The 17,454-nt window shown below is 34.5% G+C and overlaps 1 protein-coding gene across 1 annotated transcript in view; it reads left to right on the plus strand.

Annotated features, from left to right (window-relative positions):
* PAX4 (paired box 4) overlaps positions 1-17,454 on the plus strand; it is a 538,072-nt gene that overhangs the window by 65,249 nt on the left and 455,369 nt on the right. The window lies entirely within an intron of this gene.

The following is a 17,454-nucleotide window of genomic DNA, read 5'->3' on the forward strand; positions in this document are numbered from 1 at the left end:
CTGTTTGCAAGAATCATACCCAAGTCTGCTATATTTTATATGCTTGCAGTGCATTACTATAAAATTCTGGAACAAACTGTTAGGCCATTCCCAATCCCTGTAAAAAAAGTATTTTGTCAACCATGAATAAAAGGAACATATAAGGCTTTAATTTAGTTTTTGTTGAAGCATAACATACAATAAAGGGTCACAATAATATTACAACACAATGATGTTAGAATTTAAGATGTCAGCCAAATCACGCTGTGAGATAAAATACATACTAATGGTTAAATCAAACACAGGGAGGATGTAGTAACAAGCTTGTGATATTGTGTATTTTGTTCTTACTTGAATGTTACTTTAGGGCAGAGGTAGGCAACACTTGCACTAATGCCATAGTGTGGCACTTAAGCACACTGTGTATGGCATTTTGCTGAAGACTGGGTTGTGTCTTGAGCAATGATTTCAAAGATCAAGTCATTTAAGATTTTAATCAGTTCATGCAAAGCTCCTGAATGACCAGTGCAAGCATATCATATACCAGCTACAGTAATCATCCAGTACTGGCAACTGATTTTATATGCTGCTACTACTTCTGCAGCTATTTGGGCTAGCAGGAAAATGAGGGAGTAACCACTAGAACAAAATGTATATTGCATATATTAAATATTTAAAATATGTACTTATTACCCAGTTTACCAAAGGCACGTTTGTTCGAAGTAGTGACATAACAGGCAAAACAGTTTTGGACTCAGATTTGTGGACGTTGTTTGTAATGAAAATTACAGAGAGCAAATATACTCAAGTTTCTGAGAAACCTTATCAGAAAGTAAAAACAAAGTCTTGTTTTACTGGTACTTTTCCATTATCGGGGCAACACTTCTAACATGCTACCACATGCATGCAGTGATCATCCTATGTATATAGAACAACATTATGGCTTAGTGGCAAATCAGTGAGTGTTGAAGTAAGAAAATATTGACAGACATTCTGGTTTTCTACCTTTTTAACAGCAATATTTACAATCTGGCTCTGACAGTAGAATGGCATGGGAAATCTGGCCAGCCTGCTTAAGGAAGTGAGTGAAAAACATTTACTGAGATTTTTCTTGAATATATCTTCAGCGGCGCAGTCCCTAAGTTCTGTAAGTCTTATAAGTATTACAGTAAAAAGAACCTAATACACATGTAAACTGCTTTCCTGCCCTAATATAGTGGAGGGATGTGTGTGTGTGTGTGTGTGTGTGTGTGTGTGTGTGTGTGTGTGTGTGTGTGTGTGTGTGTGTGTGTGTCTGTGTATTCTGTACACATAACATAGTCTCACACCGTACCTTGCACTGATCCATAATTTTGCATAATGGCTAAATTTATCACGCATGGTTTTGCTCTGCTCCTAAGACAGTTTGTTTTTTTTCCTGGGAAATCATCGAGTGTTGAATTCAATTCAGTAAATACTTCAGTGTTACACTGCACATCTTTCAGATAACGCCTGCTAATCTGAATTGTGTATTTCTAAGTTTGTACCAGCAGTATTTCAAATGTGTCCCTAACTTAGATGTTTGTCCCTCACCACCCATAAAAAACCTTTGTCCACAATGCCAGCTCATAGAGAAGGACAGGTCTACCTGTGAGATGTCTGTCATTTGGCAGATTTGCAGAAATTGTCCGTTTTTGCTTCTTTCTTTTTTTTTTTTGGACCGGTTATAGTAAAATGTATGAAATTGTACTGAACCAGTGAGGATCGTCAGCAGAAGCTGTCAAATCATTGCGAGTGCGTGCTAAGCATTCATTACAGCTGTTGCCCTGATAACGGAAAAGTACAGTTTACTAGATGCACACACACACACACACACACACACACACACACACACACACACACACACACACACACACACACACACACACACACACACACACACACATTGATATTCAGGCATCTCTTCTTGTGATAAATAATAGGAGTATATTACTACTGTAGTACTTGTCTACAGCTAACACAAATACAGAAGGTAGAATACCATGAAAATTCAAGGCATTTACAGTAGGGCAGAAAATGATTAAGGTGCACATAATTATAAATGGTTATGTCTAAGTGGTATCTGCCCCTCCCTCCACACACAAAGTTTGTTCTGACTGGCGCCCAAATATTTTCTAAGATCAGGAGTCATGATTTTTAGTCAGTTAAACCCATTTGATTGAAAACTCATTTGATAGAAAAGTGTAAAAATTTACAGAAAGTGTCAATTTTTGTCATAGTCATTATTAGCGAGGTGAGTTTAGTAGAATAGGAGTGTATTGCAATGGTCAGCATCATGTTGGACCCCCAAACCTGTAGATGTTTGTGCTTGTACTCCTCCACTGATTCACTGTGTGGTGTTTTTTTTTTCTCCATGGTTGCATGACCATGGCATTAATATATATAAATAAGGGGGGTGGGGGATGCAGGGGGGTTTGCTCCCCAGGAAAAAACATTTTTATGGCATATTTATTATGGTGAATGTTTTCTGTCAAACAAGTATTCAGTCAAATGAGTTTTCAATAAATGGATTTAGCCATTTGGGATTCAATCAAATAAGCATTCATTGAAATGATCAAGACCCACATATATATATATATATATATATATATATATATATATATATATATATATATATATATATATACATACATATATATATGTGTGTGTGTGTGTGTGCATGTATATCTTTATCTCTCTCTCTCTCTCTCTCTCTATATATATATATATATATATATATATATATATACACACACACACACACACACACACACACACACACACACATACATGTGTATATATAGTTAGTAGAGCTTATAAACATAATTTTGACCTGTTCACTAATATACACTGATACACTGATGTGAGATGTAAGAACTTGAAAATAAAAGCACTGTGACCTGATTTCAGTGAGATATATAGGCATGTTTTTATTAGTTTAAGCTAAGATTGATACAGTTGAGATTTGGTAATAGTAAGCAGACTTAGTATACGATATCTGTTGTAATACTTAACTTTTAGTAGCTCTAGCATTCCATTCAGACAGGAGTATGAAAGACCAAAGGTTATCACCATGACCTAAGACTAAACCATTATCACAAAAGCATGTACTGACACAATGTAAGAGAGGTTGTTTACATTATCAGTATATCTAACCTTAGATATACTCAAAAGAAAACAATAGTAGGGTAAGGGTTAAATTAAAGTGAAAGAAGATTCACCTAAAATGTTTGTAAGGGTGCTGATAATCAGTCAATATTAGAGCATCGAATGTTCTAAACATCGAATGCTCTAAAGAGTGAAAATACAGGACCTCAAAATTGTTATTGTGGGGGGCTGTGCCCCCCACACTCCCACTAAATATATATTCCAACTCTGAGATCGTACTACAGTGAGGAAAGGGAAAATATTCTGATCTTCACTGTACTGCGATCTCGAAAAAAGCATGTCAAGGTCCTGCATTTCCACTCTTTAGAGCGACCCATAGACCCATAATTTTAAGCTTTTGTTAAAATCAAAATGGTGCTCTAAACTGGGTTCCTTAAAAGTGTTTTGGTATATAGAGCGTGTATCAGTTGCCAGTATTTACAGCCAAAGGAAAGTATGGTAACCAGTGATTTAATGTTTCAGCTGGTTTCTTTTTATAAGAAGGAGCAGGTATTATGGCAGTTATGGCAACTGGAAAAGAAATGTACAGCTCAAGCAATGATTTTTCAGATTACACTGTAACAGTGAATGTAGTTTTCAGAGACATTTTAAGAATATAAATGATGTAAATTTAAGTAACAATTTACTTTTCCAGCAATGTTAAAAGTGTTTTTCCAGCTGGGATGCAACCTTTTGCTAATGTACATTCATTTGTGGTCAAATTAAAACAATTACCATAATAGCTAAACTTGACATGGAATAAAATTAGTCAGGAAGTCCCTCAGAGCGAGCTGAATCATGGAGCGCAGCTGAAGACGAAGAAGATTGGGTTGGACAGATTGACTGAGATGGGAAAGAAAAGAAAGGCTGCGCTTGCTGGAATGTGAAAACAATAGTATATTTAAAGACAGGACTGTCAGATTAATAACTGGTTTTACAAAACAGATATGGGTTTTGAATACTTGGAATTGTTCTAACAATCATAGAATAAATGCTTGTGATTTATTTATGTGTACACCAAGAACTGGCGTTTTGTAAATGCATTCCGTCCAGACAAGATTTGCTAATTAATAGGAGAGATATCTGCCATTACATTTACCATTCAACTATAAGGGCACCATTTGTGTATTTATGTAGGATCCAGCATTTAACTGTTAAGTAAGTTATGAGCAGTGGAGTTGTAGGAAAGGAAGAGTAGGTTTCTTCTCACTATGAGAAAACAGAGTTTAATTATGTGTTTTAAATAGTAGAAGTTTTTATGTTTCTTAATTATTTTTCCTCTATGGTTTAGATACAAAAAGTTGTTGAAAATAAGATTCGTGTGCTTATAATCAAGTTTAGAAACTAGAGAAAATAATTCTTAATGACTAGTACCAGGTATGTGAGCAGAAATCTTACTTAAATAAAATAATCTTTAATTGTAAGGGCACATATTTTGAAACTGATGGGAGATTATACATATGTTAGCTCTTAGATTTTGAGTTAATATTATTCTATCAGAAATTGAGATAGGTTAGTAAATGCAAGTAATAAACTGGTAGTACATGGGGAACCTCAGTTTGCTCCAAATTCAGGAAAAAGGCATTTGTTAAGCAGCTTTCTGATATAAGAAAGGTGTTTAAAAAAATGTTTAGTACCTTTCAGTGATGTTAAGTTTTAATCTCCTGCTAAAGCATTAACTGTGGCAACCACAGAACAGCATATGAAGCATTTTTCAAACTATAAAATACCAGCTTTAAAATCTGTATTAGACTATTAACCCCTCCCACAATGACTGTCAGAGTTAAGTGTCTAATAGCTTTTAAAGCCATTAATTCATCAGAGGGATACTTTCCTTGTAGCCACTGTATGTGAGGCAGTGCTAGGTGTAAAACACTTTGCACTGTTTTTTTTGTCTTTTTTCCTTTTTTCTTTAGCTAGTAGTACATTGGAACAGCTAAAGCACCATGTACATGTCCAGTTATAGTCTCGTCCATCATAACTGCCAGCTATATGTTTTTGATATCGATGCCAAGACTCACTTCTTGAGCTTTGGTTTGCTCTGCTATCAAGCTGAATCATGTTAGCCTAGCCAATGGCCACTCTCTTGGGCTACTTTGTTACTACCTATTTCAGTCACTGCTTATGTAATCCATACTATTTTAATATATTACCTTTTTGTTACATTATAAGAAATAAAATAATGTTCCTGCTTCTGCCCAGTTCAGAATGAGTAAATACTTCATAATGTTAAAGTATATTTCCTCTCACAAACTTGACAATGAAATGGTTTAATGTGACTAAAAACACTTTGATTTGATCTTTGTTGTTGCTAGGACTACTACAAGTACTTGTGTCCTAGTAGCTTGCGACACAGTTGCTCACTAGCACTTGCTCTAATTGGTAAATGCCCTAACATCCACTAGCCCATTCCAAGTTAATGACCTAACCCTCCCATCATGCAACCCTACTGAATTGCATAGCCCTACGAGAACCTTAACTCTAACCCTAAAGCTCTCACCTGGTCTCTAACTTTTAGCATAGCACTCCCCACCCTAACCCTAAGTCCCTGATTGCACCCTAAACCTAACGTCATTGATTACTCCCTGATCTTAAAATTCCTTTCCCACTCACTAACTTTAAACTCCCTTTCTACTTTCTAAACCTAAAGCTCCCTCCTCCTAAACCTAAATCTCACTTCTGATCACCACTTGAAACCCTCATCTGCACTCCTACACCCTCCTCCTTCATCTCTGTGGCTGCCAGAATTACCTTGCTAAAATTAAAATACATGTCTGGGAAGATGTGGCAGTCTGTCTCTCCATGGCTGCTGCATCTAGCCTAAACATGGAGCCAAATTTGAGTGTGAGTGGCTACGAGGCAGTAGTATTCAAGCACCTGGTACTTGGGCAGTTGTAGTAGGCCATTGTTGCTCATACTGCATTTATGGTAGCATCCAGAAAAATAAAATGTATATCTTATTTGTATTATGTAAACATTTTTGATATTGTTTAAATAAAAACTGTCCCTGGGATTCATTAACACCTACAGTAAGTGTGCACTAAATAAACACTGTTCTGAGTGAACAGATAAAAGACATGTAAGTCACACCTTCTTCCTCCTAATTTTAGTTTTCCTACTGATTTTCTTGCAGCCTTAAATATTGAGAAGGATTCATAAAAGTTACCACAAAGTGTAGACTACATGTACACTTAGTGGAATCTTTCTGAGTGACTAGAAAGTACAACAAATGTGGTAGGGATGTTCTTGAATACAGATCATGTACAGGTGTTCATGAATCTGGCCCACTGTATGTTTGACATATCAAATATATACTTAGATTTTTAAATTGTTTTATTTTTTTAAAATAAAATAACCACCGCCAAGCATAGAATGGACTCCAGTTTTAATAAAACACAAGTGGAACAAATTTTAAACTAAGCGCTTTCACCCATTTAATCGTAATTGCTATTCTAACTCTAACCTCTCTAAATTTATTTTCACATCACCTCCCCTTTGTGTAGGGATTATCTGATCTACCATAAAAAAATGTGAATTTTTTTTAAATTTTCACATGGCAAACTGTAAGTATCAAGTGCATTTTCTTTCTTCTTATTGTTTATATCCCTAACATCTTCGACTATTCTGTCTTTTAATTTCCTAATAGTTTTCCTATATAGAAAACTGAACATGCTGTACAAGTCGCAATATATACCACCAATGTTGTATTACAGTTACAAAAACCTGGACATGAAATACTATGACTGTAATTTTCTACCATCATATAGGGACTTTCATTTATAAATTTGCAAGTCCTACACATATTGCACTTAGACATTTTAGATTGGTACCTCTTTGTAATATTATAATTTAGCTTTATGTGTTAAGGTTGGTTTGGGGTGATTTACTGTTAAAGAAAACTATTTATAGGACAAGAAATTTTTATGTGCTTGTTTTATATATTTGAAAGTATTTAATGTACTGCTCTCCATTTATGGTTATTATTATTATTATTTTTATTATCAATTGTTTTTAAGTTGGCCTCACTATGTTTCTTTAATGCTTAATGGTTGAATGAATGGGTATCACATGATGTGCTACAATTTAATGAATGTTTTTATGTTAAGGCTTTACTCTGAAGAAGCCCATTAAGAAAACTGGGTGAAAGCACTTAGAGTAAAAATTGTTCCACTTGTTTTATTAAAAGTTGAATCCGTTCTATGTTTGACAGTGGTTATTTTCTTTCTTGCTTTCTTTTATTCAGTTTGTTTACACTCTTTTGAGTGTTTTCAATGTGTTTTTTAATTTTTTTTGTTAATAATGTTGAATGGAGTCATCTTATTGGACTTCTTGTAGTCTGTTTATTAAAATAAAGTTAAAGTCTGTTTGGAGTATCACTTCACTGAATGACTCCAACAAGATGTGGGAAATGACACTTTATGATGAATTACAGGACAACAACTGTAAAGTTCAAAAGACATAGACCTCACATATTTCATATTGAAAAGCAAGGGTCAAAATTTTGAAAATGGTGAATTTGTAGGTATTATTTTTTCCCCACATACTTACATGTAAACGACAAGATCCATACGGTTGCACTTATTTTTTCCATAGTCTATGCAAACCACAAAATGTCTAGAAGTATGTTTGTATTTCTTGATTTTTCATCATATAATTACATCTATTGTTTCTGTATGTTCTTTTTGTCTATATGTCTACTGACAGTCAATCCTCACCCAATTAGGCTCAAATCCTTTTATTCCTTTGTGCTGGGGAGTCATGAGAACCATGGATGTATGAGCCATTTGGAGTGATTGTCATTAAGACAGGCAGGCAGCTTACTTTTATCATCTCAAGCATCGCAGCTATGAGGACATTTGAATGCCTTAAACTTCCCTGGGTGGGTGTGGGATAAACAGCCCACATCAGTGCAGGAGCCCACAATGTTTTCCAAGTGGAAATTCACATTATTAGTGGACTGGTCCTCTAAGGGATTGTGGCAATAGGCATCCTCCTCTGCCCCAGGATGAGCAAGTCTATCTGCCCTTGCCGGCTCTGTCAAGTGCCTGAACCACTAATCAAATTGAGGCCACCTGGATCATTGTCAGGGTTTTATCCCTCTGAGCAAGCAGAGATGGCTAATTCAGCATTGCTTGTACGTCAGAAAAATTCTTCAGAATGATATTTTATCAGGTTAGCGTAGTTGTTTGGGAGTGGGATGTCTGAGGTGCAGAGAGTGCTGGTGAAGTGGGGATCAACAAAGATCAACAAAGACAGGACAATTTTTCTTACTTAAGGCTTCATGATTTTAAACCAGCCCACCTGCAAATGTTTCCAACCCCAGGATAATCTAAATTTTAAAATGTACATTTCCTCCCATCTTTCCTTTTTATTTCTTTTTACTCTAACCAGTGCACCCTCTAACATATGAACACCCTTAAGTACCGATGCCACCCCACATTTCTTCATTTCCATACTTGCTTTATATTCCTATCCTTCCTATTCCCACAGTGTCATCACTACTCACCTCATTTGTCCCTTTTTGTTTATGGCCAAGAATCTCCCTTATTTAATTCTTAAATGTACATATTATAAATAACGTGTTCTTCTACTAATACCCTCACTTTTATAGACATATCTATTCATCTATTATAACAAATCAGGTATACCACACACATTGGCATTCATTTATTGTTAATTTCGTTTTGAATTCACTTTGTGCTTTCTAGTTTGTACCATTATTTTTCTTCTTGTACTCCTGGGCAGAGTCTGAAAATAGCCCATAGGGATCAGTGTTCAACCCGGGTCTGGTTAACAAAAGTAAGTAAGTAAGTAAAAAAGATCTGTTGGAAAGGTGTAGCACACCTTGAAATGATAGAGGGGAAGAGAAAGTATAAAGTGTAGTGAAGTGGGGGGTGTTAACTGGAGAACCTTCGGGATCTGTATTGATGGTGAACTGAGAAAGCATTCCCATATTAGGGATATTATTAATTCCATATTTTAACTGTGTATGTATATTTGTGCATATGTGTTTTTTTGTAAATATCCTTTTTTATAAAACTGGAGAAATTTTTGAGATCTTTTTGTTGAATGTTAACTTATTCTGATAATATATCCTGTGTAGTATTTGAATTTCAGATCATCTGAACATTTCCATATTATGTGTAACATTTCCGTATTGTGCATATATATCTATGTGCTTGTGTATATATAATTTTTTTAAATAAAGAATCTTTGTCAGTGATTTCCTGTCTTTGTGTAATTGAACTTGGAAGAAATACAAATTTATTTATTTATTGACATTTGATTACTGGGAAAGTCAGACTGAGTATGCACCCATTTTCAGCAGAGGCCGTGGGAGAAAACCTCCAAAGTATAAAAAAAAACATTTTAAGAACAATAATCTTCAAAAATAATACAAAACATGTATAGTTTAAATAATTGAACAAAATTAGATATATGGTGAAATCATTTTTAATAATAAATACAACTTATATGACAATTATATTTAAAAAAATATCCAATTCAGAGAAATTAAAGGTAAGTTAGTATAAAACAAACAGGATTTGCAATATTAAATAAGAGGAAAAAACAGGGTTATTGCATATTTAGATAGAGTCGTGGAGAAAAATTGATAAGTAAGGAAGTGAGTGAAGAAGGGGTAAGTAAGGAGGTGTAATGTATGATTATATACTTGTTCATACTTAGGGATATAGTTTATCCTGGGTTGAGCAAAAACATACCTAAATTATGACTAGAAAGTCTTTCAGAATGGTTTTAAAGGACTGGAGTGAGGGTATTGACCTGATAGATACACGTAAGGAGTTCCAGGCCTTAGCAACATGGTAAGAGTACAGACTATGCCCAACAGACATCATAGATTTTTAAACACTGAGGAGTTTTTGGTCATTGGATTATAATGATCAAGTGGGGACATAGTTGTGTAGAATGGTATGTAGTGCTGGACAAACAGGTGGATGCTGGATAATTTTACAGGTGGTAAGGAGCTATATACGCTAGTTGATTGAGTACTTCTAACCAATTTAGGCTTTTTAATGCTATATAGTGGTGGGTTTGAAAATGATATTTGCCAAGTTTTGCTTTTTATGATGCCTTGAGGTTAGCAAGGATGGGAATGTCATAAAGTAAATGAGGTAAGTAACAACAAGTGTAGTTTTAGTTGCATTGGTGATAATGGTTTTCGGTCTGTAAAGTATCCCTAGTTTTTGGTGATTTTTTATGCAATTTCTTTTATGCAGGTCAAATTTCTCATAGCTTTCTTAGTGTTTGGGCCCTTAGGCCATAAAGAACACTGACTCATTAAAATGAATTGCAAACACATCATCTCTCATTCAGTGATTACATTTTAAAACACTCAGTTTTAGGTGACAACATAATAGTTGGTATATGATTCCAAATTCTAGTAATTATTTGAGTTTCATAATTCCATCTTAATTCTGTTTTACAATAAGATGTAATATAATTGAGATAATCTTAATGGTGTCTTTTCATGTTAACATAGACACTATTATCTACAAATTGTTGCAATTCACCCGTAAAAATGTTATATGCACTTATAGCTTTTCCTCTTGTAAGCCTATAGTGGAATTTATATAAATTTAAAGCATTGCATCTATCAGAATAAGCTAAGTGATGAAATGCGGGTATTTATTTTGTAAATTTTCATTGAACAGACGCCAGTACCATTAATTGGTGCCTATTGTATTGGCAAACAATGCTATTATATTCTAAAAAGGTCGGATGTGCATTTTATATAAATTAACCAGTCTTTCTTGATCTCATATAGCTAAAGATCTAAACATATGCCCCACTGATAATAATGCACATTTGTATTATAGTTACTTGAGGTGAAAAAGAAAAAAATAAGATATGTATATACCCAGATTCTTATAGCACTCAGTTTTAGATGATAGCATATTACTTAAAAATAAATTTGGTCTTATTCCAGGATTGCCAAAATACATTCTTTCATGCTTATCGGGGCTGAATTTCAGTCCCACATTGTTTGGCAAAGAAGAAAACTGTCCCAGAAATGTAGCTACAGATGCTGAGGACTCATCCTTATCAATTATAAACCCAAACTTAAAATCATCATCATGTTTATCTTGCCAATTCTGATTGTTTTAAGACTAGATGAAAGCACTAAATTAAAAAAAAAAACAGGCTAAGTACAGCACCCTGCTGTACTCCTGACAATACATGGAGAAAGCTGGAGTGACATCTTTTGACTGCTATGTATTGAAAATGACCATACAACCAAATAATAATCCAATTGACCCATGTTATCTGGGTCATACTCAGGGCCTTATAACTCTATGCCATAGAGCCAGGTGCAATGCCTGCAATATTCTGCACATTTTTTGTTAATTCCAAATCAGCACTGCATTTAAATTAGTATAATTAACTGTTGTCAAGCATTTCCAAATTTTAAAAAATTTTGTTCTTGGCACTACATTCAAATATTCATGTTAATAGTGTATAGACACTTATTAATTTTTCTTTAGTTTGCTCAGCATTTTAAAACACAATGCATTCACACAAATGGCCTAAAAAGAAAGCATTAGGTCATTTCTGTGCAATCACTGCATTTTGAATAAACTGGTTTCTTAACAGGCCTATGTGATCTTCTGAACTGTGCCATATTTGTAAATAGAATGGTCTCAGGCAAGATGATGATTGCTGTGCAAAGTGTCATTTATTGTGCTGAATGGTCATAGTCTACAAAGCCATCATGAAAGGGTTTCAGAAATTAATAATTTCTTAGTTAAGAATTTCACCAGTTTTTCACAGGTACTATTTATATATTTATACTTATATACTTTATTAATATAGTTGTCAGTGTTGAGGGCAGTTTCCATTTGTTTGAGAGCAGCATCTGGTTAAGTGATTTGCTCACAGCCACACAGCACATAAACAGGGACTGACAGAATCTATCCCTAAAGCTCACAGCTTTAATCATATGAGCCACAATCATGAGCAAAATATGACTATAGGCTGAAAACAGATGAATGTTTGTTTTGTTTCCAGTAAAGTATTGCTAAAATATGACTATAGGCTGAAAAAAGATGAATGTTTGTTTTGTTTCCAGTAAAGTATTGCTAAAAGTTGAAAAAATGTTTGTTTGCTTCCTGTTTTTCTCTAAAACAGATGACCCTTTCTTAAATGTGATTTAACTAGCCTATACCTTCAATTAACTTGTTATTTTCTTCAGTACAATGCCCACACGGAGTAAACGCTCCCACCAAGAAAGCCACACATATAACTATAAAACAAAACAGATATGGTAGGAGCGATACACAGTAGATCCACCAAAAGTTCATTTAACAGGGTTGGGAGGGTGGCTTAATGGCTAAGGTGTTTGCCTTACAAACACAAGGTACAGGGTTTGAGTCTCACAAGGGATAATTGGCTAGGCTTAAAATGCCTCGCAAGGGCAGTAGCTTAGTACTAAACTATGAACTATGAACCTATGAACGTCCCTGAAACTTCAATAGTCCAATTATACAGTATAAATGCAAAAATACTGAAACAAAACAGGAGCGACTCGTTCAGTGCAAGGACGATTTATTTTTAAACAATAAACAGATGCAGGTTAGCGCTTTCACCATACGGCTTCTTCAGACCTATCAAAATCCAAACTCATCCAGTTTAAATCAAATAACTAGCGGGAAAAACTTCCTCTCTTAAAGTGCCAACTCAGAAAAAAACATATAAACAGCATCTCTAACACATTAAATCATAAATACGAACTCTTATACATATATTTAAAATCTATCACTATAGCCTATTTATACATATTTAATCAAAACATCTAATGATATAATAAAAAGCTATCATATATAAAAAACATGTCTAAAACAATAAAAAAGAGATGTATGTTACCAAACATACTAATTAAGAAGGCATCCATTAAAAGTGAGGGCATATAATATAGGCACTGATATAAAACATGAATCTTCATTATATAAGTACAATCCTAAAATGTTCTCAGCCTCCTTGATTTGAGAAAGGGTTTAATCGGAACTCTGCCATTGAGACCTGGGTCTAAATCAGACCTCAGTCTCATGATCCATGTACTTTCTTTGGTTTCAGTATATGTCCTAATGTCACCTCCTCTTGGTCCTGCATGAACTTTCTCAACTATCCTAAATCTAAAAGTATGGTTTTCTCCATTCTCTGCCACATGCTTGGCTAGGGCATTAATTTTAGAAACAATCCTGATGTTATACATATGTTCACGCATCCTATCCCTTAGGCACCTGTTGGTTTTCCCTATATAAAACATATTACAGGTGTCACAGCAAGCCAAATGAACAATATCCGTGGACATACAATCCCCTCTAACTCTAAACATATAAGACCTCATATTACTAGGATGTATGAAAGTAGGATCGGAATCAATCAAATGACAAAAGTTACAATGGCCACATGGCAGTGTGCCATAGGGTGACACTATCTCACTTTCTGGTGTCCCATGAGGGTAACATAATAGCCTCTTAAGGTTCCTTTTATTCTTATAAGTAAACCTAGGGGCTGAACCCACGATTCCCTTAACTACTGGATCTACAGACAAAATATCCCAATGAACTCTTATAACATCCTTAATTCTACCTACATCTTTGGTATAAAATATGGGACATACTACTTTATCATATTGAGCTCTTCTTGGAGCTAATCCATGTCTAGAATTACTGACCTTCTCTATACTATCAGAAAAGTATGGAGCTGCTGCTCCATGTCTAAATGTGTCTGTACCTACCATTCCTTTATCTATATCACTAACACTATAACCACGTTACAAAAATCTCTTATATAGATCATCCAATTCATTATTAAATCCAGAGTCAGTGGGGTTATACCTGGATATCCTCATTGCCTGCCCCCTAACAATATTTCTATAGATGTATCCTGGGTGCATACTATGACGATGCAATAGTACATTTCTATGGCATGGTTTCCTATAAAGCCCTGTATTTATCAGGCCATTACCCAACTTCTCAACATAGATATCTAAAAATGGTATCTTCTCCATAGAATATTCAAAACTGAATTTGAGATATCCAGTAAGAGAGTTCATTTCTTCAACAAATAGTTCTAAATCATCCAATGACCCTTTCCAAAATAAAAAGAGGTCATCTACAAAATGTCTGTAGAAGGACACTGATCTCAAAAAACCAGGCATCTTGAACATAAACTTATTCTCCCATTCAGCCATAAAAAGGTTGGCGTAGCTATTGGGACAAGACGTGCCCATAGCCACGCCATCCCTCTGAAGATAATATTGTCCTCCAAAACAGAAGGCATTAGATTCCAAGACCACCTCTAAGAAAGTCATTAACAGGTCAATCTGTCTTTCATCTAGTCCTGGCTCCCTCTTAAGATAACTGCCCACCATCTCTATTCCATCAGCATTCGGAATAACTGTGAATAGTGAGTAGACGTCCATAGTTACAAAAATATAATCAAAACTTCCACATGTACCCTTAATAAAGTCATAGAGGTCTTACAAAAACTGTCTAGTGTCCCTCAATATAAAAACATTAACGTCAACTACTGGCCTTAAAAAATGTTCTATGTAAACAGAAAATGGTTCAGTGGACCAACCTCTTCCCGCAACAATAGGCCTCATAGGAGGATGTTCTTTATGTTTATGAATCTTGGGAAGGCCATGTATAACAGGGATAAGTATGGAGATTACTTCCAACGTCCTGAACAACTGCACGTCTATCACGTGACTCTTAACCAAATCATCTAACATACAGTGTATCCTATCAACAAGAACTTATTATTTTATTTTAGATTTCTGTTCCCAGTCTCTTTTTCTTAAACATTCCTCATGCATGACCCTTGGCTTATGCACAGTTACTATTTAATTTCAAAATTGTTGCCTAAATGTCAGGCTGAATGGTACTGCTGCAATACCTAGAAATGAACTTATGTGCCTCCTCAGTATTCTATTTAAATGGTGCTTTCATGGCAAACCATGCACACTTACAATTATTTGTTTTCCCATTGTTACCAAAAATCTCAATAATATCACTGGCTTGGTGCCATAGGGAAAGCATCCTCCTGCATGTTATTCCATGAGTTTCAGAAAACTGTTTAAATTCTGAGCTATTACACAGAATGTTGTTATCTGATCTGGCTATCATTATCCTACAGGCTCCATAATTCTAAGCATTGCAAAGATTTTCTCCTGAACTTGTACTATTCCATGAAGAGGTATGGATGTCACAAGGCTCCACAGCTGGTAATCTTGAATCCATTTAATTCATTACAGGGAAGTAGTCTGTGCTATATATGGCCACAAAAATTCTGTGCTGAACTTTTGTCCAGACCATTCCAGCAGATTAGATCTCTGAAACTGTACATTCTTATTCATATGTGTTAGTTTGGAATTACAAACAGGCTTTGAAAATGGATTTAGTCTATTAATTTGATAGCAAACTCATGAAGTACCAATAGCTCATTGTGTTTAAGCTGGGGGAAAACATGTCATCAAAAAAAACTTAAGTTGCAATAACACCTCTTGACATATGTCTAAGAAGGTCAACAGACAGAAAATTACAAAACATGAACATTTTTACAAAGGGCAAGACCCTCTGCACTCCTCATATGAGGGTGCCCTGCATGTTCCATAGGGGGATGACATTCCCTACAACCCCTGCTACTTATAAAGACTAATGCCAAGATCACATTATGATAGAGAAGGGAAAACAATCTCTATATGAGAATTCCAATTTCCATATACAGAACTGTTCTCTTTTATCCATCAGTAACTCAGGATTTGACAATTATGTACTTTATAGAAGTAGGTTACATGATGGAAAAAAACTTAACTAAGAGTTTCTTGATAAAATATCACATGATAAAGAGATCTAAATCATTCAAAATCTTTTCAATTACCTCATCTATGCTATGAAACCAATATTTTCCCTGACCATTACTTTGGATTTTACTACAAGACAGGCTTTATGGGATATTTCAGTTCACCAGCTGTTTGCCATTTGTTGATACTATGTGCTGAAAATATTTCATCTTCATACTTTCATATCTCTTTATGACCTCATCATTAGTGATACCACCAAGGTCAATTCTTGTCCGTTTTCCATTATGAAAAACAACTTGTATTAAAAACTGCATGGTCAAAGGTCCTTCCCAAACAAGGGGACAATCTTATCAGATTTGGTTACAATTCTTCAAGAGTGATAGAAGACGCAAAATAGTGCTTACATTTTATTAAAGTTATAGAGATAAAATACCAAAATCACACCCAATTTCCTGCTAGAATAAATCTTTTTATCTGAAAGTATAATAGTGTTTAATTGTCCAGAAGATGCTACTTCCTTTATCTAGTCAAATAGCATTGTGAAAACATCCGAGGACATGAACTATAATTCAACAAGATGAAAACAACAAACTGAGAAAAATGTATGTAAATTGTGGTGTGTTCTAAACATCCAAGGACAAATGAGTTTATTGGTGTATAATAACTTAAAATTGAGTAAAGATAGTAATTATTGGTTGAGATTTAATTTACTAATTTTAGGTATGACAGTTAAACTGGTATATCATATAAACATAAAGCTTCACAGTGAAGATTAGCTTTACTTTTCTGTTTGTTAGTACTTTCAACTGATGTAGGTTTAGTAACATATTCTTAAATTAAATTTAGAATTTGTAATGTTACTTATTCCATCTTGAGGTAAACAAATTCAATATTTTTCAGTTTAAGTGTTTCCATACTCACTGTATAACTTCTAATATATACTTCCACTTTTTAAGATATTACATTTTTTAATATGTAAATATACAACATTTTCATTAATATACTAATGTTTTAAACATGGTCATTATCTATTATTTTGTTGAAAAGTAGCAATTTCAAATTGCATGTGAGACACTGGATTACTTAAAATGTAATGATTACATTTTAAAGTCATAGAGAAAAACCCAGTGGCTTGAGCTAGAACTGTTACATGTGGACATTTGGTGTGCAATGTCTAAATATAGTTGTGAGTTATATGTTAAGCTTCTGCCATCTTCATTATAGAAGAGCTATATAATGAAAAATGACTTGCTTAGTAAGGAAAGAAGATGTTTTTAGAATATCACAGCTGCAGCATAGCATTAGAGTTTTTAGTAAATGTTTTCATTTAAAAAATTTAAAGGTACATTCTAATTTACTTGTATCATAGAGGTATCCCTCATATTTAGTGATGACCATTTAAACATCATATATTTAGTACAATGGATTTTTGCCAGTATCTTTTGAATAAGTATAATTTGTATCTGATTGCTTAGTATTCC

Source organism: Protopterus annectens, chromosome 11.part0 (assembly GCF_019279795.1).
Source record: "Protopterus annectens isolate FY-2018-M chromosome 11.part0, PAN1.0, whole genome shotgun sequence".
NCBI lineage: Eukaryota > Metazoa > Chordata > Ceratodontiformes > Protopteridae > Protopterus > Protopterus annectens.